Below are 10,634 nucleotides of genomic sequence, written 5' to 3' on the forward strand. Positions count from 1 at the left end.
GCCATGGACACATTTGGCAATTTGAGAAACTGTCCTGGGCACTACCACCAAATGACTGCTATGGGAGGAAGGGCAAAGGACAAGTAATATTAAATGTGTTGTTGTTGTTGTTTTTAAGTGGGACAGATAAGGTACCCTGGCAAGCACCAAGAAAACTGTCCAGGGATGCATTGGTACCCACTGGCACCACATTGCCTACCCCTGGTCTAAACAGATTGCCAGTGGTTCTCTGGGGTTTCAGAGGAGTCTTTCTGGGAACTACCTGGAGATGCTATTTCAGAATGCCCTTTTGGGGGCAAATGTTATGTCACCATGTGTATGCCTTAGCCTGGTCAGAATGTGACCCACATCACACATCACACAAGCATGAAATCTTAACATTCAGCATAAAATTGCATCTTGACAATTATAGTTTTCTTTCAGTAAAAACTAGTTCTAGTCATCCTGGTGGAAGGCAACAGTTTAAACTAGAGTGGTATACACATGGCCTCTTGAAATTCTCCAGCTTACTTATGGGCAGAGAAATTTGGGAGACAATTTCACCAAATTTCTGTGGAGGGATAAGAAATTCTCAACAGTTTCTCCCAGCTAGGGCTCCCCATTGGCAGGGCTTGTAACACAGCTAGGGATGTATGGACTGTGTAAAATCTAATCCATCTGTGTTTTGCGGATTGTCAGGTGCCTTTTGTTCTGTTTGCCCACAGATTGATACGAATACTTTTTTTTTTCTGTTATGCGGGAAAATACGCAAATAATTGCGTAAGTATTTTGGATGTAAGTATTTACGTAATTTACCCTAGTTATGTAACATTTAGCATATTGTCCCCCATTCCATTCAACGTTTCCTCGGCAGAAACATATGTATTTTCTTACACATTTATATGCGTTAATTTCGGGAAAGTAAAAAAAAAAATCATCTGGAAATCCACAGACTCCACACAGCCTGAGGGGGCACTTCACAGTGGATTTCGCAGGTCAGATTCTTAGAAATCCGAGCTCATTTTAGTCTGTCTTCAATTTCTCCAGCATCCCTAAGTGCAGCTTCCTTTTTTCCCCCTAAGGGTTTTGGGTAGGGGTGCACGAAAGTCACTTACCTGGACTCGCAGCTTGCTTCGCGGTGGGGGGGAGGCACGTCTCTGCTCCCCCCGAAGTTCAGGCCGGGGGGGGAGGCTTCCCTCCTCACCCGGCCGAAATTCAGGCCGGGGGGGAGGCTTCCCGCCTCACCCGGCCGAAATTCAGGCCGGGGAGAAGCGCCCCATCTCCCCGGCCGCGAACTTCAAAAGAAAAACAAAAAACGCCCCTGTGATAGGCTACATAACGATTAACGTAGCCTATCATGGCTAGATCTGCAAAGTCAGCCGTGATAGGCTACGTGACGATTAACGTAGCCTATCACGGCTGACTTTGCAAATCTAGCCGTGATAGGCTACGTTAATCGTTATGTAGCCTATCACAGGGGCGTCTTTTTTTTTTTTTACTTTGCTTGTAATGGCGGCGGCGGCAGCCGCTCGAAAGACCGGCTGCCGCCCCCGCCCCTGACGAAGACCTGCCGAACCGCCGCTGGGACCCGCCACTGGGAGGGACATTCGTGAAAGGTAAGTCCCATCCCGGGGGGGGGCAGGGGAGGGCAGAGAAGTTCTCCCCGAACAACCTTCGGAGGACCAAATGCGTTGGCGCTCGGCCCCCCGAAGTTTCGGGGAGAAATTCTCCCCCATCCCTAGTTTTGGGGGTCTTCGTGCTGCAACAGCATCAACTGTCCTGGCAGGCTGACCCCACAATGCAGGTGGGGGCAGTGTTGTGTCCAGGGATGAGGTGGAGCTAGTGCTCTGCCAAAATCTGTCCTCCAATTTCCTGAAAGTTTTTTCACCCCATGAAAGAGGCTTCCATTATTCTGCCTCATTCAGAAGGCTTTGTAATGTATTTTTGTGGTGTTTTTGAGCTTACCTAATCACAGCTAGCCCCCCAGGCTTCCTGCACATCCTGATCTGAAAAAGCCCTATGGGAGGAATTACCTCATGGTGCTTTACTAGGATTTCATTGAAGTGTAGGAAGCTGAGGCAGCTACGGGCTGCCAGAGAGATGACTGTACTATGAAAAACAGGATACTTATGCTCACTCCTTGGCCACCTCCTAAGTAAGGTAAGCCCAATAAACCCAACCCCAACCCATGAGAATTTGTCTGAAATTTCCTTACCATTCAATTTCTTTTCAAAAGCAATTTCTCTTCTATCAGATTGAATGAGACTAGTCGAAAAAAATGCTGGGAAATTTTTTGGCACAGCACTAGTTTAAACTCTTCTGTCAGGTCATGAAGACTTGGAGCTTGTTTTTAATTAAAGAAACTTAAATTCTCAAGATGCAATGGAAAATTCCCTGCCAGAAACAAAAAAAAAGCTGTTCTTCTGAGAATGCAGATCTATGTGTCATAATGGGGAGAGAGTGGAACTTCAGAAACCAGAACAACAAACATAAGCACATTTAAGTTCCATTGCATTCAATAAGAGAGAAATAAGTAGATGTGCCTTTTCACAAGTGAGAGAGAACCTCAATCCACAGAGTGGATTTTCTAGCCAGATAGAAGCCATGTGAATTGGCCAGAATCAGTGCCTTAGATTCTGCTTCAGCTTTTTCAAAAAGCTGCTTCAGCTTTTCCAGCTAGTGATATTTTGCATAAGCAAATAGATTCTAGTCTTGAAAGCTTAATGAGTGCTAAAGTGAGAAAGAGAAAATAAACAATGATGCTGAATGTCAGCAGGGCAACATTTGCCAGATTAAGAAGACTGTTCAGTGAGGCTGAGCGGTAAACAAGAAAGCCTGTTCCTCAATCCCTCACCCACATCCCTGTAAGTAAGAGCCCCTGATTAGAAAACATGACAAAATAGCTAGTGATTTATAATTTATTTGATTATAGTATGAATATTTCCAAGAAGGAAAGACAGGTCGCTAGGCAGATCATCCTGTTGGTTTCTCATTTTCAAACAAACACATAAAGAACTAGTAGTCAATGTAATATGCATCCAATTAGGGAAAATATTTCAGCACCATCCACGGGTTGGGGGGTAGACATAAATCTACTTCGGTTTATAAAAGCAAACAAGGTATCATTTTTGCCCTGTGTGAATGACTAAATGGATATTGCTGGATATTAAATAGAGCATCTGTAAGGGAAACAGTAAGATGTGGAATGCTCTTGAGCATTGCCAGAACATGTTTTTTCAATTAAAATATCTATTGCCTGGAAGTAATATCACCCAGCAAGGTAATGCTTTATCTTTCTAATGGTGTCTACATTAGAAATCATTTGTGGAATTTTGATTGCTTTATTATTAAGGGGGGAAATTAATTGGGGGGGGGAAGCGAGAGAACAGAAAATGGGCGAATGTGTACCAGGGACATTGGGATCTTTTCTTCTCCCATATAAAAGGTTAAAAACAGACAAAAGGACAGTGAACTGTGTGTGTGTGTGTGTGTGTGTTGGAATGAATGCAAACACAATCTAAAGTGGCCCAACATAACTGAATTTTAGGATTCCCCCCCCCCAAAGCTATATATCTAGATAGATAAAATAAACCACCATTACTGGAAATTTAGTCCTGCTTCCTGATCTCCAAATGTATTGTCTGTGCAGCTGTGCTCCATCTAGTTGAAATCACTGTGAGACCTTGATAATAGGGTTGATCCATCTTTAGATTACCTGAATGCTTTGGATGTTTTTCTAGCCTAGATATAGGTAGATGCATAAAATGGCTAGCTAATAATCAGCTAGCTAATAATCAGAAGAGTTTTTCATGCAAATATTGCATGTTTTTCAGCATACCACCTACTGTAGAATGCCAACTCTCATGGCCCCTCCATGCATTATGTTTGGGGGGATTACACGTAAGGTTCCATAAATGTACATCTAAACATTTAAAGTTTGAATATGGCAAGCAGGTGTTTTGAAACATTTGTATCATGTAGGTACACTGGTCAGGAAGCTGAGATTGGCTCCAGCACTCTCCTGGGAAACCAGGATTTGTTGCTTCATAATGTGTGAAATGTCTGATCCTGAACAAACTGTTAAAAAAACCAACTAAAAAACTTAAAAGCTGATATGATCGGAAGACAAATGGAGGATTCAGACTGATAAGGAAACAAGGATAGAATATAATGACTTCTGTGCCACATCACAAGTTGTCGTCAATGCTACAATTGTGCAACATTGACAACTTGTGATGTGGTACAGCGGTCAGTGTATTCTTTCCTTGAAAATGTGTCTGCACAATGTCCCTCCACCCCCAATTCATGTGTCTGTTTCATGTGCTTTGTGGCTTTCCAACATAATATTTTTGAGAACATTTTTTATAGCTTCTATACTCTTTGTGGGATGCTTGCCCCCATTATCAGTTTTGGAAAGCATCACTTTTCCTGTGATGTAGTGCTCACAATTACTGATAGGTGTAAAAGCCTGTTCCACCATTGGAGGGAGGGAGAGAGGGTACCAATATGATTTTTTATTCCTTTTTTCTCTTCAACCTTGAATCCAAGGGAATTTCAAACTATAGCAACATATAAATGAGTGAGAATTCGGTCAATTAAGGGTGAGACTTTAAGTGTCTCATTGAAATACAGTGCAAAATTCTTCATCACCGAAGAGTTAGTTTTAACACTGCTTTCCATGTAAGTTGAAATAAGTGATTCTAATTAGGTATGAGCGAGAGTGGGCACCAAGCAGAGTCACATTAGAACTCAGATATCATAGAAGAGATCAATACGATAGATGTCCTGGGAAGGGTAAAAATTAGTGCTGTGCTGAAAATTTCTCTCACATTTCTTTCGACCATTTCAATTTGATAGAAGAGAAATTGCTTTCAAAAAGGAATTCAGAAGAAATTTCAGAGAAATTCTCATGGCTTGGGTTTGGGGTTCTTGTCTTTACTTTACTTATGAGATGGCCATACAGTGTGTGTGATTGTCCTGTCTTTCATTGTACAATAAGCTCCTTGGCAGCCTGTAGCCTCCTCAGCTTCCCACACTTCAATTAAAGCCACCATGAGGAAGACATCATGAGGAAATTCCTCCCATGGGGCTTTTTCAGTTCAGGAACAGGAGGTGGCCTGGGAGGCTGCAGAACAATGGAAAGATGTATAATAGTGAGAGAAAACACACACAGCACCCTTGGCCGCCTTGCAGTGATTAGGTAAGCTCAAAACTACCACCAAAAGATATTCAAAAGTCTGCCTCAGAAAAGTGGAAGCCTCAACATAGTTGGAGCTGTTGCCACTTGCAGAAGCAATGCTTAGGAATCCCCTAGGAAAAAGAAAGGACCTGAGCTACAACCCTTGCCAATAGTGAGCCCTATCTGTGAGAAACTGTTGGAGAATTTCTCCTCCTATAGGAGAAATTCGGTGAAATTCCCCCCCCCCCTTCCTCTGCCAACAAATAGGCTGGAGAATTTTGAGAGTCCATTTGTGCACAGCTCTAGTAAAAGTAAGAGGAAAGAAAACATGTCACAAGTGTGGTAATGGAAAAGAACATGTAGTATATCTAGTTAGAAAACTCTTCTGACTATTATCTTAAGGGCTGTTTCATACATTACATGGAGATAAATATGTGCTTACCTAAGCAGGTGGATATGAAGGGGAGCCTCAGACCAAGTTCCCTGGTGCCTATGACTGTATGATAGATATAGACGTTATACAGTATGTGCATTTGGTACATAGAACCATTTTGTCTTTAGGGGCTTCTTCAGATCGAGAACAGACCCAGTGCTACCCGACCCTTGGCTAGGAGCTGTCATTTGTGAGATGTGAGATGACTGTAATCCCTCAAAATCACTGCCACATTTGTGCAATTTATATATAGCCCCCACACGGAGGCACCAGTTCTCACAAATGGGGCCTAGCTGCGAGAATGACAGCGACCTCCTCAGGCTCCCAGGGAGCTACCTGAACTGTGAACTGGGCATATGGGTACACATGAAGCAGTTTGCATGGACACATTAGTGGAGAGAGGTATTGTCATAGATATCCAATGTTTTTCTGATTCAGGAGTCTGTTCTGCTGAACTGTCTGGTTGCAGTTTAAAACCCTTTGAGATGAGAACATAGCTTTTATTGGGGGCAGAGAAGGCAGATCAGGGTAATAGCCCTATTCACATGTTGTGCAAAGTACACAGAATCAATTCATGGAAGATAAGGCTATTCATGGCTACCGGCCACAGTGGCTATACATTACCTCCAGTATCGGAGGCCCTTCTTATGTTCTTATTTATTTATTACATTTTTATACCATCCAATAGCTGAAACTGTCTGGGTGGTTCACAACAATTAAAATCATAAAATACAAGACAATAAAATATAGATGGTAAAATGCAATATAAAAGTTTAAACGTTTAAAACTACATATAAAAATAATAACCAAACAGAAGCTAGCAGCAGTGCAAAAATGTTAAAATACAATACCAGTTATAAAACAAACTGAAAAACTAAAATGCCTGGGAGAATAAAAAGGTCTTCACCTGGAGCTGAAATGAATAAAACGTAGGTGCCAGGCAAAACTCTCTGGGAAGCTCATTCCACAACTGGGGTACCACAGCAGAAAAAGACCTTTTCTTAAGGAACATAAGCAGAATTGTAGTATACACTTTGTTCCTGGAACTGACTTTCCTTCACATTTGGGCTATAACTTTAAAGTGATCCATATACAGTTGGATGTGTCTAGACCTGGTAACCCTTGCTCACACTCCATTTTGATAGGACAAGGTCATAGCTTATCTGCCCTACATGTATTGTACTCTGTGCATACATGCATCACTTGCAAGTTATATCAAGTGTGTAGAGGGAAGCCCTGGCTGAGGGACAAGACAGACAGAAACACCCTGCTGTCCCACCATGCACTGACTATGCCCCTTGCCCAATGTGTGAGCAGGGCTAATTAAGGATGACAATAACCCCTGGCGCATACGTACAACCTCTTACAGGTACATTTTGCTCGATGGTCATCATAGGTGAAAATGGAATGCAGCATTTCAAATAACTGGTATGGAGGTGTTGTCAGCCCATACAGGGAAATCAGACATCTGGAAAAACCACCTGCCCCTCTCTCAAGCAACACTCAAACTAACCTCTCTTTCAGGCAGCTGTATCCAGACTAGGGATGGCGCAGGCATCTGATTCCATCTGGGAATCTGGCTGATACCCCCACACACACCTGCACCCCCGAGCCCACTCGCTGAGGCCGTGCCCCTGCCCCTGCTTGGTGAGTGGCCTGCACTCACCCCAGTGGCCTTGGTGAGCTCTGTGGTTGCCATTTTTCAAAAAATAAAACGGCAATCGCAAAAATGTGCATATTTGTGTATGTCTGATAATGCATTTTTGCAAATATGTATGCTTGTGTATGCAAAAATGTGCACTTTGCAAATGCAGATTTTTGTGTACGTGCAAAATGCACATTTTTGCTAAAATATGCACCTGCACATACACAAATATGCGTATTCACAAAATGCATATTTTCACATACGTAAATATGCACATTTTTGTGATCGCCATGTTATTTTTCAAAAAACGGCGACTGCAGAGCTTGATTAGGCCACTGGGGTGACTGCAGGCTGCTCACCAAGCACAGGAGGGGCTCGAGCACAGTCTGGGGACCGGCGAGTGGGAGCAGGGGCTGGGTGGGTGCCTGGAGAACCCAGACAGTGGTGGGTTTGCACATTCTAAATCCAGACTCTAAACTTTAGTTTTATGTACCATGCCATCTTTATAGTGGCTGCTACTTTGAATGTAACATAATGACCTTGCCCAGTTCCACCAGCTCTGAAACTTCAGCAGGTGGGATTAACAAGGATTCATAGCCCTCTACCTAGCTACAGGGGATTGTTGTTGTTGTTCAGTCGTTCAGTTGTGTCCGACTCTTCGTGACCCCATGGACCATAGCACGCCAGGCCTTCCTGTCCTGCGCTCTCTCCCGGAGCATGCTCAAGTTCATATTCATTGCATTGGTGATGCTATCTAGCCATCTCATCCTCTGCCGTCCCCTTCTCCTTTTGCCTTCAGTCTTTCCCAGCATCAGGGTCTTTTCCAGAGAGTTTTCTCTTCACATTAGGTGGCCAAAATATTGGAGCTTCAGCTTCAGTATCTGTCCTTCCAATGAGCACTCAGGGTTGATTTCCTTTAGGATTGACTGATTTGACCTCCTTGCAGGCAGGGGACTCGTAAGAGTCTTCTCCAGCACCACAGTTCAAAAGCATCAATTCTTCGGCGCTCAGCCTTGCTTATAGTCCAGCTCTCACAGCCATATTTACTACTGGGAAAACCATAGCTTTGATTAGACGGACCTTTGTCGGCAAGGTGATGTCTCTGCTTCTTACTATGCTGTCTAGGTTTGCCATAACTTTCCTCCCAAGGAGCAAGTGTCTTTTAATTTCATGGCTACAGTCACCGTCTGTGGTGATCTTGGAGCCCAAGAAAGTAAAATCTGTCACTGCTTCCATTTCTTCCCCTTCTATATGCCAGGAAGTGATAGGGCCAGATGCCATGATCTTAGTTTTTTTAATGTTGAGTTTCAAACCAGCTTTTGCACTCTCCTCTTTCACCCTCAACAAGAGGCTCTTTAGATCCTCTTCGCTTTCTGCCATTAGGGTGGTATCGTCTGCATATTGGAGGTTGTTGATCATTCTCCCAGCTATCTTAATTCCGACCTCTGATTCATCCAACCCAGCATTTCTCATGATGTACTCTGCATATAAGTTAAATAAGCAGGGTGACAATATGCAGCCTTGTCGTACTCCTTTCCCAATTTTGAACCACTCGGTTGTTCCATGTCTGGTTCTGACTGTTGCTTCTTGACCCTCGTACAGGTTTCTCGGGAGACAGGTAAGGTGGTCTGGTACTTCCATCACTTTAAGAATTTGCCACAGTTTGTTGTGATCCACACAATCAAAGGCTTTAGCGTAGTCAATGAAGCAGAAATAGACGTTTTTCTGGAATTCTCTTGCTTTCTCCATGATGCAGCGAATGTTGGCGATTTGATCTCTAGTTCCTCTGCCTCTTCGAAACCCAGCTTGTACTTCTGGTAGTTCTCGGTTCGCATACTTCTGAAGCCTAGCTTGTAGGATTTTGAGTATCACCTTGCTGGCATGTGAAATGAGCGCAATTGTGCGGTAGTTTGAACACTCTTTGGCGTTGCCCTTCTTTGGAATTGGAATGTAAACTGACCTTTTCCAGTCTTGCGGCCATTGTTGAGTGTTCCAAATTTGTTGGCATATTGAATGCAGCACTTTAACAACATCATCTTTTAGGATTTTAAATAGCTCAGCTGGAATACTGTCATCTTCGCTAGCTTTGTTGTTACTAATGCTTCCTAAGGCCCACTTGACTTCACTCTCTAGGATGTCCGGCTCAAGTTCAGTGACCGCACTATCATGGCTATCAGGGACATTAAGATCTTTCCTGTATAGTTCTTCTGTGTATTCTTGCCACCTCTTCTTAATCTCATCTGCTTCTGTTAGGTCCCTGCCTTCTTTGACCTTTATCATGCCCGTCTTGGCACAAAACGTTCCCTTGAGATCTCCGATTTTCTTGAAGAGATCTCTAGTCTTTCCCATTCTGTTGTTTTCCTCGATTTCTTTGCATTGTTCATTTAAGAAGGCCTTCTTGTCTCTCCTTGCTATTCTCTGGAACTCTGCATTCAGTTGGATATATCTTCCCCTTTCTCCCTTGCTTTTCGCTTCCCTTCTTTCCTCAGCTACTTGTAAAGCCTCATCAGACAGCCACTTGGCTTTCTTGCATTTCTTTTTCTTTGCGATGGATTTTGTTGCTGCCTCCTGAACAGTGTTACGGACCTCCGTCCATAGTTACTCAGGCACTCTGTCTATCAGGTCTAATCCCTGAAATCTATTCCTCACCTCCACTGTATATTCATAAGGGATATGATTTAGGTCATACCTGAATGGTTTAGTGGCTTTCCCTACGTTTTTCAATTTAAGCTGAAATTTTGCAACAAGAAGCTCATAATCTGAGCCACAGTCAGCCCCAGGTCTTGTTTTTACTGACTGTATGGAGCTTCTCCATCTTTGACTGCAAAGTACATAATCAATCTGATTTCGATATTGACCATCTGGTGATGTCCATGTGTAGAGTCGTCTCTTGTGCTGTTGGAAAAGAGTATTTGCTATGATCAGCGTGTTCTCTTGGAAAACTCTATTAGCTTTTGTCCTGCTTCATTTTGTACACCAAGGCCATGCCTGCCTGTTATCCCGGTGATTTCTTGACTTCCTACTTTAGCATTCCAATCCCCTATGATGAAGAAGACATCTTTTTTTGGTGTTAATTCTAGAAGGTGTTGTAGGTCTTCATAGAACTGATCAACTGCAGCTTCTTCGGCATCAGTGGTTGGGGCATAGACTTGAATTACTGTGATGTTGAATGGTTTGCCTTGGATTCGTACTGAGATCATTCTATCATTTTTAAGATTGTACCCCAGTACGGCTTTTCCCACCCTTTTGTTGACTATGAGTGCTACTCTGTTTCTTCTAAGGGATTCTTGCCCACAATAGTAGATATGATGGTCACCTGAATTAAATTTGTCCATGCCTGTCCATTTTAGTTCGCTGATTCCCAAGATGTCGATGTTCAATCTTGCCATCTCATGTTT

This window comes from Heloderma suspectum, chromosome 4 (assembly GCF_057233095.1).
Source record: "Heloderma suspectum isolate Gila_16-S chromosome 4, 16-S_ref, whole genome shotgun sequence".
NCBI classification, from domain to species: Eukaryota; Metazoa; Chordata; class Lepidosauria; order Squamata; family Helodermatidae; genus Heloderma; species Heloderma suspectum.